This window comes from Perca flavescens, chromosome 7 (genome assembly GCF_004354835.1).
Source record: "Perca flavescens isolate YP-PL-M2 chromosome 7, PFLA_1.0, whole genome shotgun sequence".
NCBI classification, from domain to species: Eukaryota; Metazoa; Chordata; class Actinopteri; order Perciformes; family Percidae; genus Perca; species Perca flavescens.
In genome coordinates this window covers 1346004-1360065 of record NC_041337.1, presented here as the reverse complement: position 1 = coordinate 1360065, position 14062 = coordinate 1346004, and the positions used below count along the sequence as shown (strand labels likewise).

The window sequence follows — 14062 nt, the reverse complement described above, 5'->3', positions numbered from 1 at the left end:
AGAGGAAGCTCAGTCCTCACAGCTTCATCAGAGACAGACTCAACACATGGAAACAGAAGCTGATGGAGAGGACTGTGGAGGTCCAGAACCAGCCAGGAACTCGCATCCACTTTTACAACCAGAGACTGAAGACCAGACTGGAAACTCTTCTGAACCTGAGACTGATGACAGTGTCGATTGGAAGGAGACCAGAGAACCTCAGTCAGCTTTAAACTCTGAACGTGATTCAAGACGTAAGAAAACATTTAGCTGCTCTGAGTGTGGGAAAAGATTTGGCTTCAAGTCAGATCTGAAGAAACACATGAGGACTCACACAGGAGAAAAACCTTTTAGCTGCTCAGTCTGCAAGCAATCTTTTACACATAGTGGATATTTACAACAACACGTGAGAATCCACACAGGAGAGAAGCCTTTTAGCTGCTCAGTGTGTAATACGTCTTTTACACAATGTGGACATTTACAGTCACACAGGAGTACTCACACAGGAGATAAATCTTTCAGCTGTTTAATTTGTAATAAATCTTTTACACAGAGTGGAAGTTTAAAAAAACACATGAGAATCCACACAGGAGAAAAACCTTTCAGCTGCTCTGAGTGTGGTAGAGCTTTCACTGTACGTGGAACCCTGAAGACCCACATGATGACTCATTCTGGAGAAAAACCTTTCAGCTGCTCAGTCTGTAAGAAATCTTTGACACACAGTGGAGCTTTAAAGATACACATGAGAACCCACACAGGAGAAAAACCTTTCAGCTGCTCAGTTTGTAATACATCTTTTACACAGAGTGGACATTTACGGTCACACATGGCAGTCCACACAGGAGATAGAAGATTCAGCTGCAGTGTTTGTAACAAAAGATTTTTCCAGCGTTCTCATGTCAAAAAACATAAATGTGTTGGTCAGAAGGAAACAGAAGCTGATGGAGAGGACTGTGGAGGACCAGAACCAGCCAGGTACTCACATCCACTTTTACACCCAGAGACTGGAGACTCTTCTGAACCTGAGACTGGGGACATGGAATAATGTTTGTGCCTTTAAGTCCAAGCAAAGCTTCTCAAGTAGCAAAGAAAAATTGTTATGTATCTAGATAGAAGACATATTGTGTGGTAGGAAAATATTCAATTTTAAATTTTTATCAGATATTGTTTTGTCTTCTAATGTCATATTATCAAGAAATCAGACAAATGTAACCACCTGATATTTTATAGGGCCCACACATATACAGTGGGTACGGAAAGTATTCAGACCCCTTTACATTTTTCACGCTTTGTTTCATTGCAGCCATTTGCTAAAATCAAAAAAGTTCAAGTTCAAATTTATTAAAAAAGAAAAGCTGAAATATCACATGCAGTGAGGAGAGGCTTCCATCGGGCCACTCTGCCATAAAGCCCTGACTGGTGGAGGGCTGCAGGGATAGTTGACTTTGTGGAACTTTCTCCCCTCTTCCTACTGCATCTCTGGAGCTCAGCCACACTGATCTTTAGGTTCTTCTTTACCTCTCTCACCAAGGCTCTTCTCCCATGATTGCTCAGTTCGGCTGGACGGCCAGGTCTAGGAAGAGTTCTGGTTGTCCCAAACTTCTTCCATTTAAAGATTATGGAGGCCACTGTGCTCTCAGGAACCTTGAGTGCTGCAGAAATTCTTTTGTCACCTTGGCCAGATCTGTGCCTTGCCACAATTCTGTCTCTGAGCTCCTTGGGCAGTTCCTTCAACCTCATGATTCTCATTTGCTCTGACATGCACTGTGAGCTGTAAGGTCTTATATAGACAGGTGTGTTCCTTTCCTAATCAAGTCAATCCGTTTAATTAAACACAGCAGGACTCCAATAAAGGAGTAGAACCGTCTCAAGGAGGATCAGAAGAAATGGACAGCTTGTGAGTTAAATATGAGTGTCACAGCAAAGGGTCCGAATACTTATGACCATGTGAAATTTCAGTTTTTCTTTTTTAATAAATTTGCAAACATTTCTACATTTCTGTTTTTTTTCTGTCAAGATGGGGTGCTGATTGTACATTAATGAGAAATAAAATGAACTGTTTTGATTTTAGTAAATTGCTGCAATGAAACAAAGAGTGAAAAATGAAAGGGGTCTGAATACTTTCCGTACCCACTGTATTCACTTCTTTCTAAGTAATGTGTGTTTAGCAAGATTCACTATTAATCATGTGTCAATATATGAGTTTATTCAGTACACATTGGGTTCATGTTTTAATTTTGTGTATTATGTTTAAGAGGAGACTTTTCTCTCTGTGTCAGGGAGACAGGAAGTGCAGGTTGAAAGCTATCTTTAGTTTAGCCAAGGGAGATGTGATGGAGGTAGCATCGGGAAGTTAGCCTAGCAAGGTGTTTCCTGTCAGGGAGCAGAGGAGTTTTCTCTTTGAAGCAAAGCTGAGCTGGACATATTAGGATCTGTATGAAACTATAAAAACTCACTTGTGCATTGCCATGTTTCAATATTAATATGATCAGTGACACCAAAATGAGTAATGTATAGTGTCTCCTCTGCCACTAATTAGACCGTGGTAAAGCTAATAAAGTAAAGAAATATAATCGTTTGATATGACCGGTGTTGTACACCAGGACGTGCTGAGTACCCTCCAGGATTAAATAAAGTAAAGTCATTTGAAGTAAACCATCTGTTGACTAGAATGTACGTTAGTAGTTATTGTCTGGGTCACAACGACCTAGGTGTACTTAAAAGGAAGATGAGAGGACTGTTAGAAGTAAAAATATCACCACTTCAGGTCCATCTAAGGAATGTAACAAACATGAGCTAACTGTGGGCATGAATGTGTCCAACCGACACCGCCCACATTGCTGTATAAGAACAGAGTTGTATGAAACTTAGATTCAGTTGTCTATTCGACCATCGCCAGTGGTCAGTTGATGTGTCCGAGACAGCTCGGTTTGTTTGTTAAAATCTAACCAATAAATCTGCATGGAGTGAACATCAACAGTCTCTGGAGTCTTCGTGGTGTCCTTGCATAGAAATAAAATGGATAGAAAGGCCATTTGGACAAAATGGTGATTGTTGTTAGTTGTCCAGTGATAGTATGCGTCAGTGGGGCCGTAAACTGTGTTGATGCTCGTTGGGAGGAGAGCCGCCTGACACAGCTCGGGGATGTTCTCGGAGGAAATGAGGAACCCCTTTAATTGCGGTTAAACAAAAAAATTGCGGTTATCAATAATTTAATAATTGTTACAGGCCTGTTTAATGGTCAAGTATCTAAACATGTACAATGAATCGGATTCTGTTTAAGGACAACAAAGTTGAACAAAGACAGACTTAAACATTAAATTACTATGTACATAAGGGCTGTATTCAACCAAAGAAAGTATCAGTCAACTGAAATTCACCCGAATCTTCTACCAATCGATTGGTCTTTGGTTTGTCCCAGAATTCAAAAGTGCAGTGTTTTACTGCAAGATGGATAAGCCCACATTCACACCCCTCACCTGCTCCTACTCTGACATCCCACAACCAACTGCACCCCCTCAACCCTCTCCACTGACCCACACTGATGTTTTCTATTTATGTTTTTGACAGGTTTTTCAAACTTGTTTTCAAATGTTTTTGTGTGGGGACAAGTCAAAAGTTTTCACTTGCCCAACCGGACAAGGGAAAAAAACCTTAACATTGAACGCTGGGGGCTAATCGTTGATTTGTTCAATGCACTTCCTGAGTTTTTGTATTAAACCATAGCCCCCTGGTGATGTGCTTATGTAAATGTGTGTCTGCATAATATCGTCATTCTTTTTGTTGTCCATAATCTGAACCACTGGAAGCATGTTAAACAGAAGAGGCCCCAGAATGGAGCCTTGGATAACTTAGCATTTCAGATGTTTCTCTATAGACACAAAGTAGTCCCTGTTCTTTAAGTAGGATTCAAACCAGTTACAGTGGGGGAAATAAGTATTTGACCACTTGCTGATTTTGCAGGTTTGCCCACTTACAAAGAATGGAAAAATCTACAATTGTAATCATATGTACATTCTAACAGTGAAAGACAGAATCCCAAAGAAAATTCCAGAAAATCACATCATATGAATTTATTAAAATTGATAACCATCTGATGAGGAAAAACAAGTATTTGACCCCCTGGACAAACAGCAAGTATTCTGGCTCCTACAAGCCAGTTAGTCTTTCTTTAAGACACAGCCCCAATCCGAACCAATTATCTACATCAAATATACCTGCCTCACCTCGTTACCTGTATAAAAGACACCTGTCAACACCCAAACAACCAGCATCCAACATCACCACCATGGGCAAGACCAAAGAGCTTTCTACGGACATCAGGGACAAGATTGTTGATCTGCACAAGGCTGGGATGGGCTACAAGAGAATCGGAAAGCAACTTGAGAGAAAAGATCAACTGTCGGTGCAGTTATCAGGAAATGGAAGAAGCACCACACCACCGCCAACCTCCCTCGGTCTGGGCCTCCACACAAGATCTTGCCTCGTGGGGTGTCCCTGATCATGCGAACGGTGAGGAATCATCCCAAAACCACAAGGGGGGGGAACTGATGAATCAACTGAAAGCAGCTGGGACCACAGTTACAAAAGAAACGGTTGGTAACACACTCACGCCCGTCATGGATTGAAATCCTGCAGCGCACGCAAGGTCCCCCTGCTCAAGAAGAAACATGTACAGGCCCGCATGAAGTTCGCCATTCACCACCTGGACGACTCAGAAGAGGCCTGGAAGAAGGTGATGTGGTCAGATGAGACCAAAATAGAACTTTTGGCCTCAACTCAACTCATCGTGTTTGGAGGGCAAAGAACACCGAGTACAACCCAAAGAACACCATCCCCACCGTCAAGCATGGTGGTGGCAACATCATGCTTTGGGGGTGCTTTTCAGCCAAGGGGACGGGACAACTCCATCGTATTGAGGGGAGGATGGACGGGGCCATGTATCGTGGAATTCTGGACCGACATCTCCTTCCCTCAGTGAGAGAGCTGAAGATGGGTCGAGGATGGGTGTTTCAGCACGACAACGACCCTAAGCACACCGCCAAAGCAACAAAAGAGTGGCTGAAGAAGAAGCACATCAAGGTTCTGGAGTGGCCTAGCCAGTCTCCAGACCTGAATCCGATTGAAAATCTTTGGAGGGAGCTTAAAATTCGAGTTGCCAGGCGACAACCTCGGAACCTGAATGATTTGGAGGCTGTCTGCAGGGAGGAGTGGGCCAACATCCCTGCCGAAATGTGCACAAACCTTGTCACCAACCAAACCATTTGACATCTGTGCTGGCCAATAATGGCTTTTCTACAAAATATTAACATGCTGTTTGTCCAGGGGGTCAAATACTTGTTTTTCCTCATCAGATGATTATCAATTTTAATAAATTCATATGATGTGATTTTCTGGAATTTTCTTTGGGATTCTGTCTTTCACTGTTAGAATGTACATATGATTAAAATTGTAGATTTTTGCATTCTTTGTAAGTGGGCAAACCAGCAAAATCAGCAAGGGGTCAAATACTTATTTCCCCCACTGTATATACCAAACAATGAAATAAGAATAAGCCTTAGGTGCAATTGTCAGTCTTTACCAAGCCCCCAGGAACAGCGTCATGTCTTGAAGCAACCATGGGCTTAGCGGTCAACAGTGGATTTGTTATGACAACCAGCTGGCCCAGAAAGACATTTCCAATAGACTTTACATGGCAAAAAAGAAACGTCTATATGTCAGCGGATAATTATTTTGGGGGTACATCAACTTAACAGTACGATCACTTAAATTGTCCATGTTCAAACCATCATCTTTTAAATTGCACTAATAGCCAAATCCAGAATTATTTAACGCATGTATAGAACTCGAGCACATTGTATCCAGTTCTCTTAATACATCCATGGTCTTTACAACTCGAGCACTCTGGAAGTTCGTATGCAGAAGCATGTAGTCCCAGTTTTCCTCAATGTGTTTCCCTGTTTCTTGCAGATGTGCAGCAGCTGCTGGTAAAAGCAGAGGTTCCCCCTGAGCAGCAGGAGTGTAGCTCCAGTGTGGACCAGGAGGAGCCAGAGCCCCCCCCACACATTAAAGAGGAACAGGAGAAACTGTGTAGCCGTCAGGAGGGAGAGGCTGATATCACCAAGTTCCCATTCACTCCTGTCCCTGTGAAGAGGGAAGATGATGAAGAGAAAGGTAGGAACAACGTTGATGTGTTTATTTAACGTGTTTTTAGGGGAAGGGGGAAATACTCTGTAAAAGTCTAGGGCTGCCCCCTGTCAGTGGATTAGTCGACTTATCAGTCGTTTTTAGCAAGTTGTAATGGTGCCTAAACGTAACTGTCTTCGCTGCATGATGCTTACCTTTTGTCGGCTAAACTGTAATGTAACGGCCTCTAACCCCCAATTTCCACCAATTGCGGAACGTCTGCGGATCCACGCCTCAACGGCGGCAGTGATCGTTAACGTAAATGAACGAAAACTAGGTAGGAAAAAACATTGTTGTAAACTGAAATAAAAATAAAAACAAGGCATTACAAAAAAAACATAACTGTAATGTATGTTTGCAAAACTAACTAAAATAAAATTATCGAGTGTCCTGTTTTCATCTTTGTCAATGTCTTTCTATCTTTCAGAGTTGACATTTCAGTCTATGCCGTAGACATATATAGTTTCCGATTGGGAACCCAGAAATTCCGACATTCCATGTCAAATTGAGCACAACATAGTCCGTGCCCCTCGCCTCGTCACCTGGCATGATAGAGGTACCGAAAGTCGGAAAAAAGGGGCAGTCCTATTTGATCATGACTGTGTCAGATAAAAGCAAGTGGCTTGCAGTGGAAGGTGGTAAAATATGTGGATGATTTATTAAAGGGAAAAATCTCATGAATTTGAAAGTACGTTTGAGAAGCGCACACAAGGAGGCTAACCTAGCTTACCTTAACAAGGTAAAGGAGAACGCAAAGCCCCCTTCCCCCGAAACAGAAGCTAACCCCGGTACAGGGTATGGGTACAGGGCCAGGCAGCATGACAGAGACAACCGCAGGACAGAGAACACTACAGGAGGGCTTTCACCGGCGACCCGATAGCTGCTGGTTAGTAAATACGCAGGAACACCACAAGCGGGGGCGTGGATTAATATGTGGATTGATATTGGGATGTCTACCCAACTGTGTGAGTCGATTGACTTCAAAAAGTTTGCCACTTTACTCAAACCAAAGTTCAAAACACCTTTTCATGTCTGTCTTTTTTAGTCTATTGGCTATTTAGGTTTTTCCTGGAACACGTCACTTACACATTTTGCACTCACTGCAACGTCTTGTGTAGACTGTTTACATACTTGTGCCCAACATACGTATATTATATTTACTGGTGTTATTGTTGAATACATTGTGAGTACATATTTCTAAAATTGTATGATGTTTTAAAAACTAATTAAAACTAAACTGAATTTGAAAACAAAAAGTCAAAACGAAATAAAAATAAAAACTAATGAAAAATGCTAAACTATAATAACCTTGCTTCTATCATACCGCAGAGACTACAGCCAATGGCAAAGTACAACGTACGTTATGCGCACGCAGTACAAAAACCAGATAACATTGCTAAGATACCCACAACAAACAGTGTTTGCTCGAGCAGCATACAGAGCCTACGGTCCCTCTGCTTCACTCCCCGCCAGGAAGACGGAGGTAACCGGGAGATGGCTAACCAGACTGTGCCTCTTCCTTTGTGTCATCCGTTCTCTCGGCAAAGAAGTCTGCCTATGTGGGAGCCAAGCGGAACTACCGAACTGCCGGCTGCTGGCTTGTTAGCTAACGTTAGCTTGCTAATTTCACTCACCCAAACTGCCTTCATCATACACTGTTTACAGAAAATTTGCCAAACTAAATTGTCACTTATCTGGCAATAGCAATGTGCTTTCCTTCCATTTAACAACAGTGTGTTGGTAAGCTAACTAGCTTGCTTGTGGGCTAATTGTTTAGTGGTGCAGAGAAAGAGAGAGAGAGATCTATTACGGTCTTTATATTAAACATCACGATATAGGATATTAGTTTATTAATGTTAGTTTATTTTGTAATATGTAGATATGTATAGATCTTTTAAAAGACATGTTATTGTTGCAATAAGTATAACTACACAAGTAGTTATATAGCCTAGCTATATCTTGCTCGACGTTTGCCTTCTTATGGACTGTGGTAGAAGTTCTAGGTGAGATCTGAAATAAAGCTTTGGTCAACAAAGTCTTTTAAGAGTTTATTTCTTCCAAGAAACATTCAATACATCACAGCACAAGGTCTGGAAGAATTAATGAAGATACAAAAGAATCACTTGCTTAAAAACCCTCTCACAAGCTGGCAGACAGGGTAGGGGCGTAAAATTATAGATAAGATAAGCTATAGATAAGATGGGGTAAAGAGGTCATGCTGCTAAAAACTTAAAACACAAGTCAATAGTAAGATATGTTAAAAGACAAATATGTGATTTTCTATTACAGGACATAATGTGCAAAAATAGTTATTCCAATAGTTTGAACCTTTTCTGTGTTTTTTAGAAGGAACATTTAAAAGTCATTTTTGACCAGTTTTGACAGCTCTATGTGATTGATCAGATGAGATGAAAAATGAAAGGGGCCTTGTGTGTGCCGGTCACAGTCATTTGAACATTAATAATAAAATATTAATGACATTTTTTTATTTTTATTTTGGGTTAATTGTTATACTTATCAAGTAATAATGAAAACTATCTTTAGAATAATATGCAAATTAATTAGACTAATCGATTAGCATACAACAATATGACATAAGTGGTGTGTGACAGGGGGCACTGACCATTTTAAAGGGTAGCCCTGTCGGCAAGTGCTTGATAAGGTTACATTGGTTTATATTAGGGATGTCAAAATTGGCCAAAAATGGCGTTTGAATATATAAAAACAGAGGTTTGAATAAATGTACATCTTTTCTGCCGTTCACCTTGAGCTAAGAGCCTCTGGCTGCCTTCAGATCCGCTCACGGTCTTTGTACCGTAGCTTCTTGCAGATCAATGTGTGGGTACCCACCTGTACTGCGCTCTGGTCCTATACGGTGAGCCCTCAGCACCTCCATCTTCACATCAGCAGGAGTAGGGAACATTTAGGGAGTGTGGATAAACACATCCTGATGCATTCCACCCGATTGGCCTAGGTTGTCTTTTTTTGATTTGCAGAGCCCGCTCTCTTTGAAAGACACAAACACCATGAACCTGGTGGCCGAGGCGATGCAACCCAAGGTTGATGGTTGATTGATCGTAATGGTTGAGTTTTAGATCCCCTGAAATTATGTACTGTATATGTTCTGGCTCAGTGTTGTAATGCTCAGTTGTATGCAGGTGATAGCATTCTGTTCACCACAAACCAGCCAGGCCTTCTCCAGGTTACAGTTTGCTTTCAATGACCTCCAGACCTTCCTGTTATAAAAATGTCAGGGGTTGGGATTGTTCCTAAACGGAGGCAAGTTGTTGAATGGTGCAGTTGTCTTGGTTTTGTCTGACGTCTCAGTTTTCCTCAATTTGTGTTTCCTGCAGATGTTCATCGGCAGTCGGTGGTTAAAGAAGAGGTTCCCTCTGAGCAGCAGGAGTGTAGCTCCAGTGTGGACCAGGAGGAGCCAGAGCCCCCCCCACACATTAAAGAGGAACTGTGGGGCAGTCAGGAGGGAGAGCAGCTACAAGGGCTGGAGGCTGATATCACCAAGTTCCCATTCACTCCTGTCCCTGTGAAGAGTGAAGATGATAAAGAGAAAGTTCAGTCCTCACAACTTCATCAGAGACAGACTCAACACATGGAAACAGAAGCTGATGGAGAGGACTGTGGAGGACCAGAACCAGCCAGGAACTCACATCCACTTTTACAACCAGAGACTGAAGACCAGACTGGAGACTCTTCTGAACCGGAGACTGGTGACAGTGCTGATTGGAAGGAGACCAGAGAACCTCAGTCAGCTTTAAACTCTCTGAAACATGATTCAAGACGTAAGAAAACATTCAGCTGCTCTGAGTGTGGGAAAAATTTTAACCGTGAGTCATATCTGAAGATACACATGAGAACTCACACAGGTGAAAAACCTTTCAGCTGCTCTGAGTGTGATAAAGCTTTTACCGAAAGTGGACACCTAAAGAGACACATGATAACTCACACAGGAGAGAAGCCTTTTAGGTGTTCAGTCTGTAAGAAATATTTTACACAGAGTGGACATTTACAAAAACACATTAGAACTCACACAGGAGAAAAACCTTTCAGCTGCTCTGAGTGTGGTAAAGCTTTCACTGAACATGGACACCTGAAGAACCACATGAGAATCCACACAGGAGAAAAACCTTTCAGCTGCCCTGAGTGTGGTAAAGCTTTCACTGAACGTGGACACCTGAAGAACCACATGATGACTCATTCTGGAGAAAAACCTTTCAGCTGCTCAGTCTGTAAGAAATCTTTTACACAGAGTGGAAATTTACGGTCACACATGGCAGTCCACACAAGAGAAAGAAAATTCAGCTGCAGTGTTTGTAACAAAAGATTTGCCGGGCGTTCTCTTGTCAAAAGACATAAATGTGTTGGTCAGATGGAAACCGAAGCTGATGGAGAGGACTGTGGAGGACCAGAACCAGCCAGGAACTCACATCCACTTTTACAACCAGAGACTGAAGACCAGACTGGAGACTCTTGTGATCCTGAGACTGATGACATGGAATAACGTTTGCGCCTTTAAGTCCAAGCAAAACTTCTCAAGTATAAAACACAAATCTTTATGTATCAACATTTAGATAGAAGACATTATATTGTGTGGTAGGAAAAAGTACACTCTTATTTTAAATATTGTATTAGATATTGTTTTGTCTTGTAATGTCTGTCATATAATCAATTATAATCAAGAAATCAGACAAATGTAACCACCTGATATTTTATAGGGACCACACATAAATTCACTTCTTTCTAACTAACATATGTTTAACAAGATTCACTATTAATCATGTATCAATATGGGAGTTTATTCAATACACACATTTTTATTTTGTGTATCATGTTTAAGCAATAAAGTGGCAATACTTCAGTGGGGCCGTAAACTATGTCGAAAGCTCGCTGGGAGGAAAGCCTCCCGACGCAGCTCGGGAGACGTTTTCAGAGGGAATGAGGAGGAACAGTTAGACCCAGCAACAACTGGTCAGCGGACTGCTAACGTTAGACCCAGCAGCAGTGGGTCAGACCACTAACATTAGACCCAGCAGCAGTGGGTCAGACCTCTAACATTAGACCCAGCAGCAGTGGGTCAGACCTCTAACATTAGACCCAGCAGCAGTGGGTCAGACCACTAACATTAGACCCAGCAGCAGTGGGTCAGACCACTAACATTAGACCCAGCAGCAGTGGGTCAGACCTCTAACATTAGACCCAGCAGCAGTGGGTCAGACCTCTAACATTAGACCCAGCAGCAGTGGGTCAGACCACTAACATTAGACCCAGCAGCAGTGGGTCAGACCACTAACATTAGACCCAGCAGCAGTGGGTCAGACCTCTAACATTAGACCCAGCAGCAGTGGGTCAGACCACTAACATTAGACCCAGCAGCAGTGGGTCAGACCACTAACATTAGACCCAGCAGCAGTGGGTCAGACCTCTAACATTAGACCCAGCAGCAGTGGGTCAGACCTCTACCATTAGACCCAGCAGCAGTGGGTCAGACCACTAACATTGGACCCAGCAGCAGTGGGTCAGACCTCTAACATTAGACCCAGCAGCAGTGGGTCAGACCTCTAACATTAGACCCACCAGCACTGGGTCAGAGGACCTCTAACATTAGACCCAGCAGCAGTGGGTCAGACCTCTAACATTGGACCCAACAGCAGTGGGTCAGACCACTAACATTAGACCCAGCAGCAGTGGGTCAGACCACTAACATTAGACCCAGCAGCAGTGGGTCAGACCTCTAACATTAGACCCAGCAGCAGTGGGTCAGACCACTAACATTAGACCCAGCAGCAGTGGGTCAGACCACTAACATTAGACCCAGCAGCAGTGGGTCAGACCTCTAACATTAGACCCAGCAGCAGTGGGTCAGACCTCTACCATTAGACCCAGCAGCAGTGGGTCAGACCACTAACATTGGACCCAGCAGCAGTGGGTCAGACCTCTAACATTAGACCCAGCAGCAGTGGGTCAGACCTCTAACATTAGACCCACCAGCACTGGGTCAGAGGACCTCTAACATTAGACCCAGCAGCAGTGGGTCAGACCTCTAACATTGGACCCAGCAGCAGTGGGTCAGACCTCTAACATTAGACCCAGCAGCAGTGGGTCAGACCTCTAACGTTAGACCCAGCAGCAGTGGGTCAGACCACTAACGTTAGACCCAGCAGCAGTGGGTCAGACCTCTAACGTTAGACCCAGCAGCAGTGGGTCAGAGGACCTCTAACATTAGACCCGGCAGCAGTGGGTCAGTCCTCTAACGTTAGACCCAGCAGCAGTGGGTCAGACCTCTAACGTTAGACCCAGCAGCAGTGGGTCAGACCTCTAACATTAGACCCAGCAGCAGTGGGTCAGACCTCTAACATTAGACCCAGCAGCAGTGGGTCAGACCTCTAACATTAGACCCAGCAGCAGTGGGTCAGACCTGTAACATTAGACCCAGCAGCAGTGGGTCAGACCTCTAACATTAGACCCAGCAGCAGTGGGTCAGACCTCTAACATTAGACCCAGCAGCAGTGGGTCAGACCTCTAACGTTAGACCCAGCAGCAGTGGGTCCGACCTCTAACATTAGACCCAGCAGCAGTGGGTCAGACCTCTAACATTAGACCCAGCAGCAGTGGGTCAGACCTCTAACATTAGACCCAGCAGCAGTGGGTCAGACCTCTAACATTAGACCCAGCAGCAGTGGGTCTAATGTTAACGCTAACTTAAAGTGATGGTTCGGAGTAATTTCACCCTAGGGTCCTTTGCACCATGACCTCGAGCCAAACACCCCCCCAGAAGCTTTTTTCAGCTGGGTCTAACATTGGGAGAGTTAGCGTAGAGCAGCGTTATCAGCTGAATAGCTTAGCGCAGGGGCTAATGGACCCACGTTTGTATCTGGTAAATGACCCCACTAATAATGCCCGAAATGATACCAAACGTCTACAGTAGTACAAATAGGTTATGTACTCATAAAACGATGGATTGGAAAGTTTGTAAGTACACCAGAAGTTTATAAACACTTGCCTGCTCTCTTCTGCTCTCTGCTGCTGCTGCTACCTGCAGTTAGACGAGTGCTTAGGGCCGTCTACAAATTACTACACCGAAAAGAGATACAACAAAAATATTTATTAATTTAATGATTAAATAAGGTAATGTCTCCAAACTTACCTCAGTTATTACTTGTCTCCTGCTAGTTATACTACAGCACTTAGTTAAAAAAAAAAAAGTTAAAATAAAAAATATTTCTGTTGCATCTCTATTTGGTGTTGTAATTTGTAGACGTCCCTAAGCACTCGTCTTACAGCAGCAACAACAACAGCAGAGAGCAGAAGCCAGCAGGCAAGTGTTATTTACATAAACTTCTGGTGTACTTACAAACTTTCCAATCCATTGTTTTATGAGTGCATAACCTATATGTACTACTGTAGACGTTTGGTATCATTTCGGGCATTATTAGTGGGGTCATTTACGAGATATAAACGTGGGTCCATTAGCCTCTGCGCTAAGCTATTCAGCTGATAACGCTACTCTACGCTAACTCTCCCAATGTTAGACCCAGCTGAAAAAAGCTTCTGGGGTTTTTTTTTTGGATATGTATTTATGTATTGTTGTGGGTGATTTGGACCTTGAGTCTGTAATAAAGTTTGATGATATACGTTACCATGGCAATGGTACACATATAAATGGCTGACGCTCTGACCATTCTGCTACGTTGATTTGAATGGAAATGGCCTTTTGATTAATTTCTTCTGACAATTTCTTCTGTGTCAGCAAGTGAAGAACTTTAACTTTAATTTTATATATAGGCCCAAGTAGTTTAAATATCTAGTAAAATAAAGAGTGAAATGGCAACAAGAAAAATCCGCAACAATTGACAGCTTCTACATTGTACAACTTAATAACCTA

The 14062-nt window shown here is 42.9% G+C and overlaps 1 long non-coding RNA gene across 1 annotated transcript in view; it reads left to right on the top strand.

The window, feature by feature from the left end:
• The window catches only part of LOC114559237 (uncharacterized), a 32251-nt gene extending 22717 nt beyond the window's left edge, over positions 1-9534 (top strand). Inside the window, exons 2-3 of the long non-coding RNA XR_003693045.1 lie at positions 5950-6153; positions 9519-9534. This is a non-coding gene — a long non-coding RNA (uncharacterized LOC114559237). The remainder of the gene's footprint in view (positions 1-5949; positions 6154-9518) is intronic.
• The last annotated feature ends 4528 nt before the right edge of the window (positions 9535-14062 follow it).